This window comes from Podarcis pityusensis (genome assembly GCF_964106645.2).
Source record: "Podarcis pityusensis genome assembly, chromosome: 17".
In the NCBI taxonomy this organism is placed as follows: domain Eukaryota; kingdom Metazoa; phylum Chordata; class Lepidosauria; order Squamata; family Lacertidae; genus Podarcis; species Podarcis pityusensis.
This window is the reverse complement of record NC_138042.1, coordinates 35,647,462-35,671,733: the sequence shown is the minus strand read 5'-3', so window position 1 is coordinate 35,671,733 and position 24,272 is coordinate 35,647,462. Positions and strand designations below refer to the sequence as shown.

The 24,272-nt window shown below is 45.6% G+C and overlaps 1 long non-coding RNA gene across 4 annotated transcripts in view; it reads left to right on the top strand.

Annotated features, from left to right (window-relative positions):
- The window catches only part of LOC308466318, a 29,952-nt gene extending 8,678 nt beyond the window's left edge, over nt 1–21,274 (top strand). For 2 of the 4 annotated variants that reach the window (XR_013980736.1, XR_013980737.1), the window contains exon 3: nt 13,703–13,860. This is a non-coding gene — a long non-coding RNA (uncharacterized lncRNA). Of the gene's footprint in view, nt 1–13,702; nt 13,861–21,167 lie in introns of those variants that run through there. The other 2 variants (XR_013980734.1, XR_013980735.1) reach the window with 2 other exon arrangements.
- Nucleotides 21,275–24,272: the final 2,998 nt, after the last annotated feature.

Genomic DNA, 24,272 nt, shown 5'->3' with positions numbered 1-24,272 from the left:
TCCTGGAGGTTTAACTGCCCAGGCTCCCTTTTCTTATGCAAAACTGGCTCATAAAACAGATGTACATTGCAGCCATAAATGGAAGGCAAGGGATTGCTAGCAATAGGATGTGAAATTAAGCAGTGAGAATGTAAAAAAAAGGGGGGGGAGGATAAAGGATGAAGAGCCAGATGCTGTTTCTTATAGAGGGGTTTCAGACAATGACTCCCATTTTAGTGTCTCGAAACTTGTAAGAATAGTGTCCTGGGTACACAGGGCTGTTAATCTCACAGTTCCTGAGAATTTCTACCAAATCCACAAGCTTCCAAAGCTTTGCCAGAGAAGCACACCAAATACTGACCTCCAGTGCTTTTTTTCTAAAAAAAAATAAAAATGTTTAGGGGTACTCTCATTTTCCTACTCATATTGAAATACTGCCCCTCAATGAGGCCAAACTTAGATTCACAAAATGTTTAGGGGTATGCGTACCCTTGCATCCCCCCAGAAAAAAGCACTGCATGCATGTAAACAGCATGCTATGAGTTTTCAGTTAAAGAAAACAAACAGTGCAATATCAGAGGGGGGTGGATCTTGAAAGATTGCAGGGGTTGCCAACATTTTATGCCCATTTGAGGTTTTTCCCCTTGGATCACTTCTCTCCCACTTTCACAAAGAGATAAAAAGAGAGAACACACACACACACACACACTGCCGGATTTACGTATAAGCTAAACAAGCTATAGCTTATGGCCCCACTCTCTTGGGGCCCCCCAAAAAATGCAAAGGGGGAAAAAGTTGGATGTAAATTTCCAAAATATAAGATAAAAAAACCAAACAAAATAAAATCTACATACAGCAACAGTGTTGTGTATGGAGTTATTAGGCCCAAAAATTACCAGATAGCATACAGTGGTACCTCGGGTTAAGTATTTCATTCGTTCCGGAGGTCCGTACTTAACCTGAAACTGTTCTTAACCTGAAGCACCACTTTAGCGAATGGGGCTTCCTGCTGCCGCCGCACCGCCGGAACACGATTTCTGTTCTCATCCTGAAGCAAAGTTCTTAACCTAAAGCACTATTTCTGGGTTAGCGGAGTCTGTAACCCAAGGTACCACTGTATATTCAACACAAAAAACAGTGACAATTTGTTGTTGACAAAGGACAGCTGGACATATAAAGGATCCCATTACCTTCAGTAGCTTAGGGCTTCATCAAACCTAAATCTGGCCCTACACACACACACACACACACACACACACACACACACACACTTACACTTTCCTTTTCCAAGGGATCTAGGTAAAAGTTAGACCCAGCAGAATTTATCTGAGCCTTGGAAAGCATACAGAACTGAAAGAGGAAGTGGGAAAGAGTGTCACTTTTCCAACTTCTTTCAGCTCTACTTACTTTTCAAAGGAGAAAAAGGTAACCACGTTCACTGCATTGTGACCAAGAGGGCTGTGAGTGGAGGGGCTCAGAGGCTTCATGGGTGTCAACAGAAGATCTCAAGAGTGCCCCTACACCCATGGGCACCACACTGGCAAATGTGGTGCTAATGTTTAGTTACTCAACTTGTCTCGAAAGAGCATACAGTCAGTAGAAAAATCCACAGCCTGGCAAAAGCTTTATTAGAACCAGCCAGAATGTGGCAAAATAGTGGCAAGCTTTCGAGTTCCCCATCAGACAAAACATTACATGAAGCAGAAAAGAGAGGAGAGAGGAGAAAAAGGAGGAAAAAATTAAAAAGCATCCTTATCCCCATCTCCTGCTTCATGTAACATCTTGCTTGATGGATATTTCTGCAAAATTCAAAAGCTTGCAACTATTTTGTGACATTTTGGTTGGCGCCAGTAAAATTATTGTCCAGCTGTGGATTTTGGAGGATTTTCCACCCGCTTATGGACCAACACAGCTACCTTTGCTTTTTATGTGCCTTCACAAAGTTATGAAGGGGGTGAAAAGCCTCTCCCATGAGGAAAAGGTGAAACATCTGGGGCTTTGCAATTTTGGGAAAGGGAGTGTACAAATTGTAGAAACAGTGACATTCTTCCCCATCTCTCAAATATTCCCAGTAACCCAATAAAATCAGTTGGCAGTAGGTTAGGACAGAGGGACCAAAGAAAATATGTACACATTCACTAAACACTTAATGAACTTATGGAACACACCACCACAAATTGTGGAGACGGTCACAAGCTTAGATGGTTGAAAGGGATTAGGTAAATTAATGGAGAGGTAAGCCGTGATATTTACGGTAAATGGAGCCTTCATTTTCAGAGGCAGAAAACCTCTGAGCTTCAGTTGCAGACAAGGGTGAGCTGTGGCCTTCAGTCCCTACTTGGGGGTTTCCCATAGGCTGGCCTCTGTTGGAAACAGTGTACTGGACTAGGCAGAAATAAACATTCCCAGCTGTCCTCGGAAAGGCAGTGTCCTGTTCTGACTCATGCCTGGTTGCTGAGAGATAAATATTAGGGGATTGAAAGAATGAATCATCAGCTGTTGCCAAACCCGGGTTACGCTAAGGCAGGGTCCTTATCTGAGCTGCAATCCTTGCCTCGCTTTTACAAATTATGCTTCATAGTTTCTCAAAGTCAGTATGCTGCTGTTTTTAAAGATCCACACACAAACCCACACTGCTGCAACTGCACACTCTGTTTTTGTTTAGTCGTTTAGTCATGTCCGACTCTTCGTGTCCCCATGGACCAGAGCACACCAGGCACTCCTGTCTTCCACTGCCTCTCGCAGTTTGGTCAGACTCATGTTTGTAGCTTCGAGAACACTGTCCAACCATCTCGTCCTCTGTCATCCCCTTCTCCTTGTGCCCTCCATCTTTCCCAACATCAGGGTCTTTTCCAGGGAGTCTTCTCTTCTCATGAGGTGGCCAAAGTATTGGAGCCTCAGCTTCACGATCTGTCCTTCCAGTGAGCACTCAGGGCTGATTTCCTTCAGAATGGATAGGTTTGATCTTCTTGCAGTCCATGGGACTCTCAAGAGTCTCCTCCAGCACCAGAATTCAAAAGCATCAATTCTTCGGCGATCAGCCTTCTTTATGGTCCAGCTCTCACTTCCATACATCACTACTGGGAAAACCATGGCTTTAACTATACGGACCTTTGTTGGCAAGGTGATGTCTCTGCTTTTTAAGATGCTGTCTAGGTTTGTCATTGCTTTTCTCCCAAGAAGCAGGCATCTTTTAATTTTGTGACTGCTGTCACCATCTGCAGTGATCATGGAGCCCAAGAAAGGAAAATCTCTCACTGCCTCCATTTCTTCCCCTTCTATTTGCCAGGAGGTGATGGGACCAGTGGCCATGAGCTTCCTTTTTTTTGATGTTGAGCTTCAGAAGCTCAACTGCACACTCACCGGGCAATTATTTTACCCTCATTTCTGAAGACGATGGATGCATCATTGAGAACCCTTGTCCAATGGAGAGTTTAGCTCTGACTCCAGAATAACAAGGTGAAACAGCTCCAGGATTGACAGCTTCAGACAACGAGTAAAAGATTTGATTACTCTGTCACACCTTTTTTTTTTTTTTTACCTGAGCGGCAGTATAGAAATGTTTTTATAAATACATTTATAAACGGCTTTAAACCCATCCAAAACACAGCCCACAAAGTTTTAAACCTGCACTGAGTTTGGAAAGAAGACAAAGTCCCAACCAGAGATGAATGGTTGATGAAGATGATGGACTACGCTGAAATGGCGAAAATGACCAGGAAAATCAGAAATCATGAAGATAGAAACTTTAATAAGGAATGGGGGGGGGGAATTATAAGTTACTTAGGAGAACACTGTAAACAACTAAAAATTTTGGCAGGATTTGAGTAACACTTGTAATGTATTAAAAACTAAGGTAAAAATGGACTATTTTAAGAAAAATGGAGAAATTATATGATGCAGTAGAAAGTGCTTGATAATGGAAACCATGGAGGTGTGGAGGGAAGTCTAAGGATTCGGGGAATCCTAAATGTTGATGATTATGATTAATGTTTGAATTCAAATGTACAGTGGTACCTCTGGTTGCGAACAGGATCCATTCTGGAGGCCTGTTCACAACATGAATAGAATGCAACCCACGTTGTGCGTGCACGGGTCATGATTCGCCGCTTCTGCGCATGCATGTGACGTCATTTTGCGCATCTGTGCATGCGCGAGTAGCGAAACCCGGAAGTAACCCTTTCCGGTACTTCCAGGTTGCCATGGGACGCAACCTGAAAAAACATAAAGGTAAAGGTAAAGGGATCCCTGACCATTAGGTCCAGTTGTGGCCGACTCTGGGGTTGTGGCGCTCATCTCGCTTTATTGGCTGAGGGAGCCGGTGTACAGCTTCCGGGTCATGTGGCCAGCATGACTAAACTGCTTTTGGTGAACCAGAGCAGCACACGGAAACGCTGTTTACCTTCCCACCAGAGCAGTACCTATTTATCTACTTGCACTTTGATGTGCTTTCGAACTGCTAGGTTGTCAGGAGCAGGGACCGAAGAATGGGAGCTCACCCCATTGCGGGGATTCGAACCGCCGACCATCTGATCAGCAAGTCCTAGGCTCTGTGGTTTAACCCACAGCACCACCCGTGTCCCTGCGCCACCCATATCCCTATCATGAAGCAAATGCAACACAAGGTATGACTGTATAGTGTAAAATTGAATATATATTTTTAATAAAAATAAATAAAAAATAAACCTGCAGTGTGTTGTTTGAATGTTTTTGCATGAGGGAGCAACCTGAGATATGATAATGAGTGCCTTGGTAAACCATGGTTTGGGGCAACGTGAACTAGTAGCAGCAACCTCAAGCTTCCATTCTCTGCTGGGAAGATTTGAAGCTTCCAATCCCACTTTCCCTTTTTATTAACCATGGCTTGCTTAAAAGCCAGATAAGCCCTACTTAAACAGAGACCATTAGCACAGCAGGGAGAACTTCCTTCCCTGTTGGATTCCATTCATTTTCAACTTACAGGGAATTTTTCTAACGTGGGAGAGCGTTCAGAAACGATTTCTCCCATCTGCAACCCCCTCTGCTACCTAAGAACATATTATCACCACCGTCAATATGTAATTTGCTATGTCAGTCCGTGAGTTAAATTATTTTTCAAGTGGCTTTAAAATAAGCAGGGCTGGATCATTTTCAGACAAGTCAATGCAGTTTGGGCATGCAACGGGAGCGATAAGAAGCACCGAGACCTCCTGCTGCAGGATATGAGGTGACAGTTTGGGCGAAAGGAATTTCTCCCCTTGGACAGTATTGCAAAAGAAGCTAGGAGGGATTTGCATACCTCAGAAGTATCCGGGACTGAACAATGCAACAGATTGCATGGACCTGTTCTGAGCAAGTCTAGCACATTCAGATCCCACTGCGGGTATGCGTTGGATTTCGGGAGCGGCGAAAGCAACTCTCTCATGGTAGTATAGAGGTGCCACTCCTCCTTTTTAACTGGATCTGTTCCTGTGCTTTTAAGAGAAATGGGACAAGAGAAGCTTTTCCGTAGCCCAGAAATGGAAGCAAGAAGAAATTCTGATGAAAGAAGAATGGCAGACGAAAATAATGGACCCTGCAGAATTGGACAAAATGACAGGAAGGATTCGAAACCTGCGGGAACAGAGATTTACAGAAGACTGGAAGAAGTATACAAACTATTTGAAGAGCAATTGTAATCAACAAATTGCGCTAGTAGGATTACAAGAAGTTTTGTAGGGAGAAATATATGAAGTGCTACAAAGTAGATAAAGAATAGAGATATGGGTTTTGAGTTTTAAATGTAACAGGGAAAATAAGAAATGTATACTAAGAGATTAGATGGGGAAATTTTCAGACTGGACTGATGGAAGTCAAAATATTGAATAAGATGTAAAAATATGTTTAATTACTATTGGAAATGGTATGTAAAAAAAACTTACATATATATATATATATATATATATATATATATATATATAGCTTTTCCAACCATTTAGGCCTGCACAATTTATGGCCCTGGAAACCAAATTCTGCCTACCAGCTATGTAATGAGGCAAGCCAAGGCACAACATTGCATTTTTCCTTTCCATCTATGTTCTCAGAGTACAAGTTTACAATCTCTTGCTCCTCAGGTTCAATGGCTGCTATTCCAGAATGCAAGTTTTCAAGGCTGCAATATTTACAGACCATCCAACTGTCCCTATTTTCCAGGGATGTACCTGATTTAGAGAAGCCGTCCCGGTTTCTGATTTGATCCTGGGATGTCCCACTTTTCCTTCGGAGTAATGCTGCAGGGTATGGAGTTATCCAACCCCAACCCCCCCAAGCTGTCAGAAGGCAATCCTGTATAGGAAAGTTTTTAAAATGTTTAATGTTCTACTGTGTTTTTATAGATGTTAGAAGCTGCTCAGAGTGGCTGGAGCAACCCAGTAAGATGTGTGGGGTATAAATAGTAAAATTATCCTTATGGAATGGGATGGCCTATTTTCATTGGAGAAATGTTGGAGGGTATGTATATAATAATAATAATAATAATAATAATAATAATAATAATAATAATAATAATTTATTTATACCCCGCCCATCTGGCTGGGTTTCCCCAGCCACTCTGGGCGGCTTCCAACACAATATTAAAATACAGTAATGCATCAAACATTAAAAGCTTCTCTTAAACAGGGCTGCCTTCAGATGTCGTCTAAAAGTCTGGTAGTTGTTGTTCTCTTTGACATCTGGTGGGAGGGCCTTCCACAAGGCGAGTGCCACTACCGAGAAGGCCCTCTGCCTGGTTCCCTGTAACTTGGCTTCTCATAGGGAGGGAACCACCAGAAGGCCCTTGGAGCTGGACCTCAGCGTCCTGGCAGAACGATGGAGGTGGAGACGCTCCTTCAGATATACTGGACCGAGGCCGCTTAGGGCTTTAAAGGTCAGCACCAACACTTTGAATTGTGCTCGGAAACGTATTTAGTCAACTAACAGAGAATACGAACCTTCTATTAGCTGGGCAGCAGGGATTTATAGTGCATGTGCTAAACACAAGAATTTAGATTAAGTAGGCATACAGAGTTTTAGATAGCAAGCACTTCCTAAAACCATGGGTGAAAGACAGCACCTTAGAAGTGGCATTCCTCCTCTGTCACAAAACTTGGAATGTCTCTTCTAAGATGGTACCAGCGTTTGCAGCATCTAAAAAGCACCTAAGAACAATTAAAGAACAATAGCTTTATTCATATGCAAATTTAAAGTGTATGTACTCATCTAATTTGTAGGGACGTGGGTGGCGCTGTGGGTTAAACCACAGAGCCTAGGACTTGCCAATCAGAAGGTCAGCGGTTCGAATCCCTGTGACGGGGTGAGCTCCTGTTGCTCGGTCCCTGCTCCTGCCAACCTAGCAGTTTGAAAGCACGTCAAAGTGCAAGTAGATAAATAGGTACCGCTCCAGCGGGAAGGTAAACGGCGTTTCTGTGCGCTGCTCTGGTTCGCCAGAAGCGGCTTAGTCATGCTGGCCACATGACCCAGAAGCTGTACGCCGGCTTCCTTGGCCAGTAAAGCGAGATGAGCGCCGCAACCCCAGTCGGTCACGACTGGACCTAATGGTCAGGGTTCCCTTTACCTTTAAAGGACCCCTGGGCGGTTAAGTCAAGTCAAAGGCGACTATGGGGTTGTGGCGCTCCTCTTGCTTTCAGGCCAAGGGAACCAGCATTTGTCCACAGGCAGCTTTCCAGGCATGTTGCCAGCATGACTAAACCACTTCTGGCACAACGAGACACCATGACAGAAACCAGAGTGCACAGAAATGCCATTTACCTTCCCGCTGCAGCTGTACCTATTTATCTACTTGCTCTGGCGTGCTTTCAAACTGCTAGATTGGCAGGAGCTGGGACAGAACAATGGGAGCTCACTCGGTCACAGGGATTCGAACTGCCAACCTTCCGATCGGCAAGCCCAAGAGGCTCTTTGGTTTAGACCACAGCGCCACCCACTCCTGTATGGGAAAGTGGCAGCTATCACTAAAATTTTCTGTGGGCACAATGGAAAGGAAAACAAAAGCAGACCTGGAGTTATCCATCCCAGGTGGTGAATGGGAAGCAGTTTGACAACAATAGCTATTGTGTGCTACATCTGCTCTGCTATGAGAAACTGCTCTGAACGTCATCTCTATATAAGTGCCAAATCATGACTGCTATAGGTGCACCAGATCAATATGACCATCTCACCTAAGGGTTGGAGGGGATGCAGGGAGTTAGACTCATTGATTCAGAAAACTACAAACAGATGATTTGGGTGGATGATCTCAGAAATTACAACCCAGACGCTGGTTCCAGAGGCTGCTTTGGCCATCTTGGCTACACATATCCTTCGGAAGAGTTCTGCATACAGACTGGGCCAACTATTTGCTAGCTGTGGCTCATAGGGAGCTGGCCCAACACTGGAAATTGCAGGAGGGTTTTATGCTGAGAGGCTGAGTGACTAGGATTTGGCAAAGGGAACTGCATGAGAAGCTTGCTAGGTGTGGTAGAATTAGCCAAGGGATAATATCCCATGATCACTTTATACAGTGGTGCCTCGCAAGACGAAATTAATCCGTTCCGCGAGTCTCTTCATCTTGCGGTTTTTTCGTCTTGCGAAGCACGGCTATTAGCGGCTTAGTGGCTTAGCGGCTATAAGCGGCTTAGCGGCTATTAACGGCTTAGCGACTTAGCGGCTTAGCGGCTATTAACGGCTTAGCGGCTTTAAGAAAAAGGAAACAAACTCGCAAGAACTCGCAATACGTTTCGTCTTGCGAAGCAAGCCCATAGGGAAATTCGTCTTGCGGAACAACTCAAAAACCGGAAAACTCTTTCGTCTTGCACGTTTTTCGTCTTGCGAGGCATTCGTCTTGCGAGGCACCACTGTAGTAGGGTTACCAGACGTCCCCGTTTCCAGGGGACAGCCCCCGGATTTGTGAATAAGTCCCCGGACAAATTCCATCCACGGAATGTCCCCGGATTTCATCTAATGTCCCCAGGAAACGCAGCGGCAGCAGTCTCAGCAGCCCAGAGCAGTTGGCTCTGGCTGGCTTCAGGAGCTGCTCAGAAGTCCCCATATGATGGTGGTGCAGGAGCTCTAAGATGCTGCTAAGGTGGCTGCCTCCAACTTCCCTGACCCCAGCAACTAAGCTGTGAAGGGAGGCTTCATGCTGCCTATCAGAGCTTGTGTGGGAGCAGGAGGGGGCAAGGATCTATTGGTTAGGCAACGGGAAGCTTCCCTTCCCAACTGAGGGATCCCCGCCCCCTCCTGCTTGCACACAAGTAGGAATGGAATTGGGGCTGCTCCAATGGGAAGGGAGGCATCGTGATGCCTGAGCGATCCCTGCCCCCTCCTGCTTGCACGCAAGTAGGAGCTGGGATGGCGATGCTCTGAAAGGCAGTGTGGCAATGCTTCCCCACCACTGCCATCACCGAAGAACCAACAACTCAGGGGCTGCCCAGGCTCATGGAGAAAGGAGATAGAAACCTCAGAGGAAGTGGAAATGTGGTGGTTGAGGTTAAGGTGGCGGCCGCCCCTCTGCCACTGCCATCGCTGCAGCATCAACATCCCGAATGTGTAGTAATTAATTAATTAAAGTGTCCCCGGATTCATTGAAAAAAAATCTGGTAACCTTACTTCATAGATACATGGGTGCTTTCCATTTGAGGCAAACACAAGGAGCCAGATTCTGTTCTGTGAGCCATGCAATGACTTTAAAAAAAAAACCTAGGTCTTAGGGGGAAGTTAATAAATGTTATCAATGCTTGCATGTTGAAATATAATTATAGAACAACTATCGATGTCCTCTACGAAGGGGATTGCTCATTTATTTTTTATGATTCTTCTGTTAAAAAAATTAAATAAACACTCTTTGGTGGGGGGGGGGGGGAGAGAGAAAGAAATAACATTTGAACAGACACATTGATTTGCATGGGTCCTGGAAGGAACCGGGAATGCAAAATGAAGAAACAGCATAAATAGCCCAGATCATACGCTGCTGGGGAAAAAAACTTCATTTTGACACCCTGAGAAGTTATTAGCAACTTGGCAGGTGAGATGTGTTTATTCTTGGCAGTGTCAATTTAAATACACTCGGAGGAGCGTGGCAATGCCTTTGCATTTATTTACCTCGCTTTGAATTTACTGTCCTTTAGGTCTTGCAATTTAATGGCATGTCTAATTGGGCAAGAAAATCAACACGAGAAAGGACTGGTGTTCTGTGTGCGCGCACTAGTGCAGAATTCAGCTGCTTCCTGCTTTTTTAAAAAAAAAAGAAGAAGGAGGAGGGAAAAATTCAACTGGCACACAGGAGAAACCGGCAACAGAAAATGCTTTACTGCTGTGTGACCTGGAGCTCCTCTGATAGAGGGTTGACTCAATTCACTCAACTGGCCAAGAACAAACCCCTTTGTAGGCAGGGTGGCTGGAACAGTGGGTGCAGAGGAACGGTGCAGGGGGGCAGAGCTGAGGGAGGAAAGAAGCCTGCAAAGAGAAGGATGCAGCTGCAGATGGAAAGAGGATGGAAAAAGCCAAGCAAGCAAGCTGGTTGGGATGGAGAGAGGCTCTGGACAGCAGAGGCAGAGGCTGGGTGCAATTCTGGAATTGTAAAAGGGTCGGGGGGGGGGAGTCTTCATTACCTTCTTCTTCCTTTTAAAAAAAATATTTTTTATTTGATTTTACAAATAAAAGTTTATAACAACCCAAATCCACATATAGAGAGATTACTCCGAATCTCAAAACTTCCCCCCATCTCCTCCATGGGTCCTATTGTCAACATTTACAACTGCATATTATTCCATATTCAGCATCTTTAAAAGCAGAGACATCACCTTGCCAACAAAGGTCTGTATAGTAAAAGCTATGGTTTTCCCAGTAGTGATGTATGGAAGTGAGAGCTGGACCATAAAGAAGGCTGATTGCCGAAGAATCAATGCTTTTGAATTATGGTTCTGGAGGAGATTCTTGAGAGTCCCATGGACTGCAAGAAGATCAAACCTTTCCATTCTGAAGGAAATCAGCCCTGAATGCTCACTGGAAGGACAGATCCTGAAGCTGAGACTCCAATACTTTGGCCACCTCATGAGAAGAGAAGACTCCCTGGAAAAGACCCTGATGCTGGGAAAGATGGAAGGCACAAGGAGAAAGGGACGACAGAGGACGAGATGGTTGGATAGTGTTCTCGAAGCTACCAGCATGAGTTTGATCAAACTGCGGGAGGCAGTGGAAGACAGGAGGGCCTGGCATGCTCTGGTCTATGGGGTCACAAAGAGTCGGACACGACTAAACGACTAAACAACAACATATATCACCTGATTAAAAGTCTGTTGGTTTTACCAGTATTTTTTTTAAATTAATATTTTATACTGTTTCATAGAAACAGTTAACTTTTGGATGTGCGCTTAACTGCAAGACTGTCTCACATAAATAACCTTCTTGTTCATCAAAATCCCCATCTGAATGTTTTTGAAGTCTGCCTGTCAGTTTGGATAAAGAGGCTGAGCTGTGTGTATGTAGAAAGCTGGCATATTTTACACCTTGGGACGCTGGCAGCATTATAGAGTTTTCAAGCCTTTTATTGTTTCTTGTTCAGATAGGAGGTTTTTTTAAAAAAAGAAAAGGAAAGCTCGTGTTACTTTTTAAACAAAGAACAAGAGAGACATTAGCCCTGAGGGCTTTCAGCGAACACCAAGCACTACAGATCAAGGAATGCCAAAATGCAGGAAGAAAACAGCATTTTTATGGCGCGTTTTTGACAGTTATTGCTGCTGTTGGCCCACGAGGGGGGGGGGGACTTTAGAAAAATTTAGAAACACAATGCTATTTAGTGAGATTTATATAAAAAGAGCAGATTCTGCTCTTTTGCGCAACCTGGGCCAACCCTGCAAGTCATCTGTGGCCAAGACAAAAGGAAGGCTTGCTCTCATCCATACTCTAGTCTAGACAAACTACTTACCCAATTGATAGGAGTACTTAGCAGTTAAGACAGCCCTTGTGACACATAGACCCTGCAGTATAATGGTGGGTATTTGTTTCAACTCAAGACCCTCAATTATTTTTCCTCCTGGCAACTCCTTGCTTTGGAATTTTGCTTGCTCTGTTCCCCCAGCCCACTGCATGCGTCTTCATAGCTCTCCATGGGCTAACTCTGTTCCAAGTTTTCCAAACTTGGTAAAAAAAAAAAAAGGTAAAGGACCCCTGGATGGTTAAGTCCAGACAAAGGCGACTATGGGGTTGCAGCGCTCATCTCGCTTTCAGGCCAAGGGAGCTGGCATTTGTCCACAGACAGCTTTCTGGGTCATGTGGCCAGCATGACTAAACTGCTTCTGGCGCAACAAAACACCATGATGGAAGCCAGAGCACATGGAAACGCCATTTACCTTCCTGCCACAGAGGTACCTATTTATCTACTTGCACTGGCGTGCTTTTGAACTGCTAGGTTTGCAGGAGCTGAGACAGAGCAAAGGGAGCTCACCCCATCGTGGGGATTCGAACTGCCGACCTTCTGATCGGCAAATCCTGACACAACAGGTTTGGCTTGGTGGCTTGTTCTCAAGGAGACAGAACAACCCATCTCCTACTCTGCCACCCTGAGTTGTTGGTTTTGAGTGCCCTGAGTTGTTCTGCAGCTTGTATTTGTTTGTTTGCAGCCAGAGAATTTGTGTGGTTTCATGGTTGAAGTGCTGGATTAGGGCCAGGGAGACACAGCTCTGAATACCTACTCGGCCACAAAATGAAAACACATCAAGCTAGACACAAAGGCAAACTGTTTAAGTATCATCATCATCATCAGGGATGTGGGTGGCACTGTGGTCTAAACCACTGAGCCTCTTGGGCTTGCTGATCAGAAGGTCAGCGGTTCGAATCCCCACGACGGAGTGAGCTCCAGTTGCTCCGTCCCAGCTCCTGCCAACCTAGCAGTTTGAAAGCACACCAGTGCAAGTAGAAAATAGGTACTGCTGTGGTGGGAAGGTAAACGGCATTTCCGTGCGCTCTGGTTTCTGTCATCGTGTCCCATTGAGCCGGAAGCGGTTTAGTCATGCTGGCCACATGACCTGGAAAGATGTCTGTGGACAAACGCCGCCTCCCTTGGCCTGAAAGCGAGATGAGCGCCACAACCCCATAGTCGCCTTTGACTGGACTTAACCGTCCAGGGGTCCTTTCCCTTTCCCTTTTACTACCCATAATAGCACTTCATAGCAGCAGCCAGCTGTGCTCCAACAGATATCTGGCCAAATCACATATGTGATAGTAATGAAAGGACTTGGGAGTTTCTCCATCACACACTTGGACCAGCCTCAGACTGCTGGAGGGAGGTTTTGCGACGGCAACCAGGGATAGGATTACACTTCCAGAACACAAGCTGTGTTCACAAGTTATTTCATAGGAGGCTCAGTGGTCTCTCCGTGTTATTTCACCAAAGAACCCTCGCTCTCTAAATTTAATTAAGACTGGCATTCTGCATCACTGTTTTCATTTAACAAAGAGCTGCCAACAAAAGACCATTGTGCAAAGAATGAGCATGAAATGATTTTGCTATCGAATCTCTCCTTTATTAGGTAAATAACAGAAGGTGCTGAACTGACTTTCTTTCCAATTTCTTACTGGGGTGATTAGAAATCAAAGCATAAGCCTTTGGGGCCACAGCTTCACGGGAAATGTATTTGTTTTTAATCATTAAGTATTATGATCAGTAGTTGTTATTTATTTGTTTGTTTATTGTTGTGTAGATTTATATCCTTCTTTTTTTTCTTCATAGAGCAAAAGGGATTGTGAATGGAGTTCGCAGCTGGTCTCTCATCCAGGCACTGACCTGATCCAGACCCACTGAGTTTTCAGCAAGGTGACTGCTTTCTGTGCCCATTGGGCATGATCCAGGACCTCCATACAGCTCTGTCCTGCAGTTTTGCAGTCTCATTGTATGGAAGAGTGCTGTCTTTGGGCTAGCAAAGGGGAAGAGAAAACTTGGCTCATAGTACAGACATGTGTGTGTCAGAGTCAGTATTCCCTTCACTTCTGAGAGCCAGTGTGGTGTAGTGGTTAAGAGCACTGGACTCGTAATCTGGTGAACCGGGTTCACTTCCCTGCTCCTCCACATGCAGCTGCTGGGTGACCTTGGGCCAGTCACACTTCTCTGAAGTCTCTCAGCCCCACTTACCTCACAGAGTGTTTGTTGTGGGGGAGGAAGAGAAAGGAGAATGTTAGCCGCTTTGAGACTCCTTCAGGTAGTGATAAAGCGGGATATCAAATCCAAACTCTTCTTCTTCTTCTGGGGGTGGCAGAACAAAACCCTCTGCTGATCTTAACACTGAAAAATACCTTTAAGGATGGTAGTGATCTTTCAGATTTTTAAATTTCATTTAAGACTTTCAACACCAATGCATTTTGCTTCATTGGGGCCACCTGTCCATTTCTGTCATAGCAAACTAGTTGTGAATAGGCTTGATTATTCAGAATGAGGGCAGGGTCATGTATTCGGCAAAAATATATCTTTCTTGTGGTGAGATGGGAAGTGGAACCAAATGAACATGTTGAGGGGGGGAAGTGTGAGGAAATTTTTGGAGAGAATTCCAGCTCCTGCCCCTCAGCCTTCCTTTCTCATACTTAAAAAGTTGACTGAGAATGGATCTAGAACAAAACCTGACCGTCAGCTGACTTGAGTGAAGTCGTTCCTCTAAAATAAATTGAGAATATTGGCATGTAGACTGCATAAGCAACAACAGACTAGACTTGTGGCTTCTATTAAATTAGACAACAGGCAGGCAGGCAGCCACAGAGTCAGACGACATTAACAAAAGCTTTTGCTGAATACGACACAACTGTCTATGCCTGAACTTGACCCATCACAGAGACACAGAACGATCTGGCAAGGCTCCAAATTGCCGTTACAGAGCCACACACAACGCAAGCCAAACGTCAAACAAAATTGCACCTCAGGTAGAGTCAAATTACCGTAAAAAAGCTGGAAAATAACACCTTGTCAGGCATAGAGGGGTTTCCTTTGAAATGCTAGTATTTGTTGTTGTCAGTGTGGGTCCTTAGGCAGCCACTGAGTGTGAACCAAGGAGGAGGGATGGGTAAGTCCAACAATTTCAGTTTCCTATTTTCCCATCTCAAGTTTACATTTCGACATCAGTCTGCAATGTTTTTTTTAAGTCCTCATGAAATTTCATAAGCATTTTATTAATTAATTCTAATATGCACAGGTTTGATGAACTGATGGTAGTGAAAATGCAGCTAACAAGCTGAAATCATATATATGATTGACATCCTTCTTTGGAAATTATACCAATGTCCAGATTGAACATTACTTGCAGAAACTTGTAGTTATAGAATAATTAAAACATAATATTTACAGTCACATGCTTCACCAAGCATGGGTTTAGTCTCTTCTTCTAACTTCCAAACAACTGTATTTTCCTTTCTTTCTGGAGCTCAGCCCTCAGCCTTCTATCTCAGTTAGGCCATGTCTTGCAGCTCCTATGAGAGATTTCCACTTTTACCGTCACCTGCAGCTTTGCTCTCTTTTTTTCAAGCAGAGGAGAAGCACTCCCAACACTCTATTCAACTTAGCAGTGTTCACAGTGGATTCTAAGACACAGTCATCTGGCTTCACATAAATGGAGTCTCTCCTTCGCTAGATACCTCCCATGTGACCAGCATTAACCAATCACATGAGAATTGCCAGAGAACTCTCTAGAATTCAGTTACCAACCAATCAAATTTAAAAACATAGTGATGCATACAAGCATTTACAATGTCAGCAAATTAAATTGCTATCCTTAACAAGGTTAAGAATAAGTCCAATGGCGGTGCTTGGCCCCATGCCCAGGGCCAGGATATATTTCAGGCTTCTGTAAGGAGTAAAGGTAAAGGTAAAGGTACCCCTGCCCGTTCGGGCCAGTCTTGCCAGACTCTAGGGTTGTGCGCTCATCTCACTCTATAGGCCGGGAGCCAGACACTTCTGGGTCACGTGGCCAGCGTGATAAGCTGCATCTGGCGAGCCAGCGCAGCACACGGAACGCCGTTTACCTTCCCGCTGGTAAGCGGTCCCTATTTATCTACTTGCACCTGGAGGTGCTTTCGAACTGCTAGGTTGGCAGGCGCTGGGACCGAACGATGGGAGTGCACCCCGCCACAGGGATTTGAACTGCCGACCATGTGATTGGCAAGTCCTAGGCGCTGAGGTTTTACCCACAGCACCACCCGCGTCCCTCTCTAAGGAGTAAATCCTACACAAATCCAGAGGGGAGTCCAAAGGCATTTGGATGGCACCTTGTATCACTCCTGTGGCCAGGCTGGTGACAAATATATTTCTCTGCTTTTCTTTGGACCACATCAGTGAGGCCAAGAGGAGGGTCTTGTCTTCTGGGCAGCACAGGACCTCCACGCACACTGCCCAGGCTTGCGCCCCAGAGAGAAGGCACACTCAATTGTCTCTCATGACAGATGGATACCAGCAAGTGCAACAGTGCCCCTTCAGATGTCAAAAATGCAGTTGTGATGGCCTGGGACTCGGGTTCAGACTCGGAACCAGAGGAGTCTCAGTCTGCACCGGATCCTTTGCCTCAGGTGGCATCTGAACCGAGTCTGGGGCCTGAGTCTGAACAGCCCCAGTCTGCACAGGTTCCCCTGCAACAAGCACCAGCTGGGCTGAGTCAGGGGCCTGAGCCTGCCCTGGCTCCAGATGCAGGGATGACCTCGATGCCTTCAGCTGGGCCATCACTTACAGCTGCTCCTCTACCAGTTTGGTCAGGGGAGGCTGAGGTGGCCTTTGGGTCTAGTAACCCACCAACATCTCCCGAGCTGCAGAGACTGAGGTCTGAGAGAAGGGGAGACCTGAGTACTCGCAGGAGGAGTGCTTGCCTTTGGGCAAGACAGGGAGGTGAGTCACCGGAGGATCAGGACTGGCCGTTACCCCGACAAAGATAAAAGGCTGTCGGACCCCGCCCCAGCTTACGGGAGCAACATTGCTGTTTGCTAGAACTTGCCTGAGACCCTGTGCCTGACCTTGCCTGGTTTCCTGCCTTGTGTCCTGCCTTGCCCTGTCAGACTGACTCCTCGCGGAACCCTTGGATTTGGGACTGGACCTGGACCGCGTTGCTCGGGTTAACCCCCGGGCCCAGCACAGCAGTAATATTGGGGAAGCAATGCAGAACAACTGAAAAAATCAGAATTATATGTGGACAGTCCAGTAAAATTCACCACTAATGCACTCTTGTTGTGTCAATGATACATTGCAGAATACACTTGCAAAAAAGCCCACCCTCCAGTCTGGAGAGGCCCTTCGTCTCTCTCTCTCTCTCTCTCTCTCTCTCTCTCTCTCCCCATCATACTTCATCTTAATAATAATATCTTAGGTCTAGAGACATCTAGAAACATATTGCTTCGGTGAATCAAGATGCAAAAACATTTATCGCAATCCTTGCAAATTGGATTAATACATTTGTAGATACATAACAACTCAAGGTGGACTTGCTTCTTAGCAGCAGCAGATGGACTCTGTCAGGAGGACACTTTCCATAATTTATTCAGTGAAACAAAACCCAATTCCCTTATTCCTTCCTGTCAACAGATGCTGACAAGGCATTCGGCCGAGTTGGACATACAGCCTTGGCCAACCTGGTGCCTCCCAGATGTTTTGGACAACAATTCCCGAAAGCCCCAGCCAGAAGATGCTGAGTTGTTGTCCAAAACATCTGGAGGGAACCAGATTGGCAGAGGCTGTTGCAGCACTCCATGTAGAATACAATGCTTAGATTTTAGTATGGTTTTTCTATCACCAGTCTTAAAGCAATCAATTATCAATGGGTGGACATCCCAAAGGTTTCTTTCAAATGGGGCAGTGCTTAAGGGTACGCAGTACTAGCACCACCTTACTGTATTTTTCGCTCCATAAGACGCACTTTTTTCCTCCTAAAAGGTAAGGGGAAATGTGAGTGCGTCTTATGGCACGAATGGCGCTGTGCAGAGAGGGAGAGCTGCACAACGCCCGTTCAGTGAAGCGGGAGGAGGAACAGAAGGAGACTGCAAAGGAGAGGTCTGCGCAGAGAAGGAGAACTGTGCAGCGCCCCTTCAGCAACACGCCTGTCCTGGCTTCTGCCTTAGCTGCACGCAGCCACTTCGGGTAGGGGGAGCCTTCATCCTGCTGCCCTGAAGAGGCTTGGCACGGTTATCCCAGAAGCCAGAACAGCCACACGGTATCCCAGAAGCCAGATCCCTCTTGCTGTTCTGGCTTCTGGGATTCAGAATATTTTTTTCTTGTTTTCCTCCTCCCAAACCTAGGTGCACCTTATGGTCTGATGCGTCTTATGGAGCGAAAAATACAGTAATTCATTCTGGAGGTCCGTTCTTAACCTGAAACTGTTCTTAACCTGAGGTACCACTTTAGCTAATGGGGCTTCCCGCTGCCACCACGCAATTTCTGTTCTCATCCTGAAGCAAAGTTCTTAACCCGAGATACTATTTCTGGGTTAGCGGAGTCTGTAACCTGAGGCGTCTGTAACCTGAAGCTCTGTAACCTGAGGTACCACTGTACCAGCAGCTATTTTTCTTTTTTAAAAAAAGCACTGAATAGGGGTACTGTAATAAATATAGGGGTTGCTCGTGCGTAAGTTGCCGCCATTCCTGGCTAGGTTGCCTTGTTAAACCTTTTCTGTCTGGACAGCCCTTCACTTCGTGGCTGCCTCAGTCGCTAGCAGAATCCGTCAGTGGGCATTTCTTAAACCTTTTCCAGCATAAAAGCTGTTTAACCCCAAGTCTCCTCCTACTCTCCCTGCGCGGAAGTCTTCTGCGCAGGGAGGGTGTGGGTAGCGGAGGACCTGTGCTCTCCCCGCTGGTCTCTGGCGAGGAGTCCTGGAGCCCCCTCGCCAATTCCCCCATCTGCCCCGTTTTATCCCTGGTGTTACGCTGATTTCCTTCCCCAGCTGATGAGCTGCCTCTCTCCCTGCTGGGCCCCTCTCCAGCATCGCTTGAGAGCCTTGCCTCCGCCTCTGGCTCCGATTTCAGTTCCCTGACAGGTACCCATTGGGGTTTTCCTCTTCTTAGCAGTTCTGTGCACCTTAAAAGCAGACGTTGTTTTGACCATGAGAGCTGACAACCAACTGAAAATACATCCCACAAAATTGCACTTTATGCTGATGGTATGATTTTCTATTTATCTCATCTTGAAAGATCATTACCAGCAGTTGTGTTGGGACTTAATCAATATGGTGCAGTCTCTGGCCTCAAAATAAATCATTTCAAGTCAGAAAATATTGAATGTCACAACTTGGATTGAGACACAGCGATGTTTGCAACTACAATTTGCTTTTCAACAGACAGCAAAGCCATTGAGCTACCTATGCATTAACATAATCACTTCTGAATCCCAACTAGGCTAGAAGAATTATGATCCTTTGGGACTGTAAAGAAAGATTTAGCTGCTTGGTCAAATCGTCATTTGAACTGGTATTGTAAAACTGTTCACTAAGAACAACCACCAAAATTTATCTTTCGGTCTTGGGTACTTATTGAAGGGCGGGGTTCCCTACATATATAAAGAAACAATTTTTTAGTTTGCTGGTTGCAGTTCCCCTAAAGTGATTAGCAAAATGATATGGCAAGTTGGTGAGCTCTATATGGGACAAACAACTTCCCAACATAACTAGGAAAAGTTTGATCTGCAAATTGGGTAAAGGTGGTCTCACCTTTTCTCTCTTGGCTTGTGCATATTTCATACTGGGAATACAGGACTCAGGTGTCGCTGTGGTCTAAACCACTGAACCACTTGGGCTTGCCGATCAGAAGGTTGGCAGTTCGAATCCCCACAACGGGGTGAGCTTCTGTTCCTCTGTCCCAGCTCCTGCCAACCTAGCAGTTTGAAAACACACCAGTGCGAGTAGATAAATAGGTACTGCTGTGGTGGGAAGGGAAACTGGCTGCATTCTGTACCAGCTGGAGTTTCTGAAAAGGGTTTTTAAAGTATAACACATTTCAGTAATCTTGTCTGGATGTGAATGCAGCTTGTGTAAAGGAGACTAGGTCTGCTTTCTCCAAAAAGGGCTACAGCTAGAGAACCAGCCTAAGCTGGTCTAAGGCACTCCAAGTCGCTGGTGCCACCTGTACCTCCATCGATAGCACTGAGGCCAGGAGATAAAAGTAAGAGGATTTGCAGATTTAACAGCAGCAAGGCAGTTCTAGCAAACTTGAGGGAAAATGTAAAGGGTCATAGTTTTCAGTACTTGGAGGACTTCTGAGCCACAGCTTTCTGCAGAAGAATCAAAAGTTTGTCTCATCTAGTTTCCAAGCCCTTTATTCCGTCTGATGTGTTTGGTCCAGAACCATTCTGTTGCCATAAAGGGTCTTATCTCCAGAATTCACATCATTCTGTTATGCCGCAGCTTGGCACAAGCAATGACCTACATGCTTAAACAGGAGGTGTTTCTTCGTTTTGAGAGAATGGAAATGAGCAGATGGAAATCTGAAGGAAATGCAAATAAAAATTCATTCGTACGCACACTTTAAGGCTTGACAGGTATTCCTTCACTTTCTGGTTATTTGAGATTATAAAGAGTGATGTATTTATTTAAAGCCCTAAACGGCCTCGGTCCTGTATACCTGAAGGAGCGTCTCCACCCCCATTGTTCAGCCCGCACACTGAGATCCAGCGCCAAGGGCCTTCTGGCGGTTCCCTCATTGCGAGAAGTGAGGCTACAGGGAACCAGACAGAGGGCCTTCTCAGTAGTGGCACCCGCCCTGTGGAACGCCCTCCCATCAGATGTCAAAGAGATAAACAACTACCTGACATTCAGAAGACATCTTAAGGCAGCCCTGTTCAGGGAAGTTTTTAACGCTGTACTGTTTTTAACACTTGATTGGGAGCCGCCCAGAGTGGCTGGGGAAACTCAGCCAGATGGGCGGGGTATAAATAATATATTATTATTATTATTATTATTATTATTATTATTATTATTATTCGTGTATTCAATTTGTTTGCCGCCCTTTCTCAGAAGGTCACAGGGCGGTTCACAACAGAAAAATACTAAATGAGATCTCAAGTTACTTGGCTGAACGAAAGCAGTCGATTTACCACTGTGGCCAGGGTGGGGCAAATGAGGCATCGCCCCCTCCCAAGCTGTGCTTTGTTCCCCCTGCCAGGAACCTTTTGGGGAAATTATATATTTTTTACTTGTGACACGACAGACAATGAATTACAGCCTCCGCTTTTTCTTTCTTTTTTAAAGGCAGCTTGTTTTATGAACAGGAGCAATTTATGAACTGGGCTCTGTGAAAAATTCAGTGAATAAGGCAAGGCGAATACACAACAACAACCTCAGCTGGAAGAGCACCCCAAAAACTTGCTCAATATTTTTTCTGTCTGAGGGTGAACTTTTCATGATATACAAACACCATATACTTATTTAAGTGATCCTGGGAAACAAAGCCTGTACCATAACATACCCTCCAACATTTCCCCGATGAAAATTGGGACATCTTATTCAATAAATTAGGGACACGGGTAGCGCTGTGGGTTAAGCCACAGAGCCTAGGACTTGCCGATCAGAAGGTTGGCAGTTCGAATCCCCACGACGGGGTGAGCTCCCGTTGCTCGGTCCCTGCTCCTGCCAACCTAGCAGTTCAAAAGCACGACAAAGTGCAAGTAGATAAATAGGTACCGCTCTGGCGGGAAGGTAAACGGCATTTCCGTGCGCTGCTCTGGTTCGCCACAAGCGGCTTAGTCATGCTGGCCACATGACCCGGAAGCTGTACGCTGGCTCCCTCGGCCAGTAAAGCGAGATGAGCACCGCAACCCCAGAATCGGTCACGACTGGACCTAATGGTCAGGGGTCCCTTCACCTTTACCTATTCAATAAAATTATAATAATAATAATAATAATAATAATAATAATAATAATAATATAATAATAATAATAATAATAATAATAATACCCATCTGACTGGGTTGCCCCAGCCATTCTGGACAGCTTCCAACATATATAAAAACTTAATAAAACATTTAACATTTTAAAACCTTCCTTTTATAGGACTGCCTTCAGATGTCTCCCAAAGGCTGTATAGTTACTTACTGAGTCCATTCCCACTATGCAATGGGATCTAAGAAATGGCCCGGGTGGAGACATAAACTCATCAGCTTTGACTTTTGCAAAAGTGGCAAAAGCGGAGGGGAGGGAAAGGAAGGAAGGACTTGTTTCCTCCAATATGGTTTATTTCTTGGCGAATATTTTAAAAAAACATTCTGGCGTGTGACAGATCTCAGGAATATGAAACATATTTACATACTAGGATGATCGTAATTTGTATGAGGTCACTTGCTGGTTCATTCTGCTCCTTGAGTTCCTTGCTCTGCTTGTTATTTTCTTTTAAAGTGATGGGATGTTTGGAGTGCTGTAATGAAGAAATCCTGCCAGATTGCTGGGCCGTAGCTTATTATGGACACTTTCTGAATGCAAAACAGTTGATATACCCATAGCTGTCAACCGTCCCTTATTTGGCGGGCAAGTCGCTTATCCCAGCGCCGTGTCCTGCTGCTGTCCCTTATTGATGATGTCCCTTAAATTTCCCGGGTTTCAAAGGAAGCAGCTCCTCTCCCTCCCTCCCTGCCGGCCAGGGAGGAGGGAGGCTCCAACTGTGTTGCTTGGCTGCGTTGCTCACCCAATAAGGAGTCTAAGAACGACTGGGGGATGGAGCTTGCATGCCTTGTGCTGATCAAATCAGCTGCGTTGCCTGGGGACTCTCCTTTGCTCAGCGCTTCCTAGCGGAGAGGTGACAGTGGTTTTCCTTGCTGCATCCCCTTTGCCGGGTTGCTGCGCTGTGGGAACCACCGCTTGAGGCTTCGTTTGGCTGCTGGCTGGGCTTTCTGCCTTTGGCTTGGAGGGGCTCAGAAGTCGAACAAACCTGTACTTGGAAAATCCCTTATTTTGGCTGCTGATCCCTTATTTTCGAGGCTGCTGGTCCCTTATTTTCAAATCTGTAAGTTGACAGCTATGATATACCGTAAGATATTGGATTGCCTTGATCCACTGATACTGCAAACATCTGTAACGTACAGAAAATCCTCTCTTGCAAGGTAGCCATCACCTTTTACAAAAGGGGTTCTGGAGGAGTGTGGGTTTTGGCATGAGGGGCGTCTTTTCAGGTGTGCTTCTAGGGGGCCAAAGGTACCTCGGCCTCCTCGATATTTGTTTTAAGGAGACAAGGCCCGCATTTCAGGTAGCCCTGCGCATATTGCACCTGCATGACGGTCCCCACAATCTTGCGGACAACCCGGCACCTCTGAATCTTTTCATATAGCTACTGCGGGATTTGCCTGGTACATTCTATTAGGGCTTTAAAAAATAACAAATGGCTAAAATCTCAGCAAAAAATAAAATCAAAGAAAAGGATGACTTCAATGTACAGTGGATGCTCGGGTTGCGAACGGGATCCGTGTGGGAGGCACGTGCGCAACCCGCACTGCCACGTCTGCACATGCGCAGGTCGTGATTCGGCACTTCTGTGTATGCGCAAAGTGTGATTTAGTGTTTCTGCGCATGTGCAAGTGCGAGCGCTGAAACCCAGAAGTAACCCGTAAAACCCGAAACCCGAAAACACGCCCTCGAGTGAGTTCAGATCTCCTGGATGCTGTCTTCGTGAAGCGCTTCTAGTTCCACTTCTTAAGATAAAAAATTGGATATAAGATCTTGGATACGTTTCAGGTGAAGAAATGGTAATTAATCTGCCAATTAAGCCAGCCAATGAGGAGCCAAGAGTGGTGGAGAGGAAGAAAGATAACCCCTTCTTGAATGGGACTAACTTCTGAGTAAACATTAAAAGAAGATATTGGCCATGGGAACAGCGCCGCAGCATAGCAGACTTGTGGGTTGCTGTTACTTACCAGGAGGGAGCAAGATGGTGGCGAGGTCAGCGCGGTGCAGTCACACTGGCAGGAGCACCGCATTGGCTCTGCCATCGCATTCGCACTTCATCAACCTTCCTGCCTGCTTGCTTGTCCCAACCCCGACGGCAGGTTGCTAGGAACAGACAAGACAAGAAGACCCCTTACCATCTGCGTTTATTCAATATTCACAGAGAGAGGCTTGGGAATGTGGCCTCTTGGAATAATGGCGTTGCTACGAGTGAAACCCCACCCGCTCCGTCTCTCCCACTTCCTCATGAATCATCGCTATGGGTGCTGGGAAGTGCCTTCTGCCTTTGAGCTCTTTGCTCTCCTACTTTCAAGGCCCACCGTGTTCTGGGGGGGGGGTCTGGAATGCTTTCTATTTTATTTTTTTTAATGATATGTATTAAAAAAAATTTTAAATTACAGAGAAAAAACAAAGCGGAAAAAG